Source organism: Acyrthosiphon pisum, chromosome A2 (assembly GCF_005508785.2).
Source record: "Acyrthosiphon pisum isolate AL4f chromosome A2, pea_aphid_22Mar2018_4r6ur, whole genome shotgun sequence".
Lineage (NCBI taxonomy): Eukaryota > Metazoa > Arthropoda > Insecta > Hemiptera > Aphididae > Acyrthosiphon > Acyrthosiphon pisum.
In genome coordinates this window covers 85,561,306-85,561,779 of record NC_042495.1, presented here as the reverse complement: position 1 = coordinate 85,561,779, position 474 = coordinate 85,561,306, and positions in this window count along the sequence as shown.

The following is a 474-nucleotide window of genomic DNA, read 5'->3' as shown; positions in this document are numbered from 1 at the left end:
GCAAATTATTTTGAGTTAAAAATTCATAAAAATTTTTATTTTTGAATCTAAAATTAGAAAATGTAATACAAGATTCCTCATTAGTACCTATGTCTACCTTTATCAAACAAAAATATCTACCGGAAAGTTAAATTAAATTTTTACATCCTTGTATATTTTCTGGATTTCTCATGTAGGCATGAGTAGGCATGTAGCGATTTTCTTGTAATTCAAACACGAATACTTGTAGATATACTTAAAATTTACATCATACATAACATCTTATCAATTCCCATACTTGATAAAATGTACAAAATATTTTGAGCCGTTTTGAGCTGTTTACGGACATTTTACATTTTAAACGCTCAGAACCGTTTTCCATCATCCATTACAGACTATACAGTAATCCAATTATAATCTACTGTAAAGCAGAGCGACACCCACTTGCCCACCTTTTTTTTGAGCACCCCCTGTTAACATTTTCTGGATCCGCGC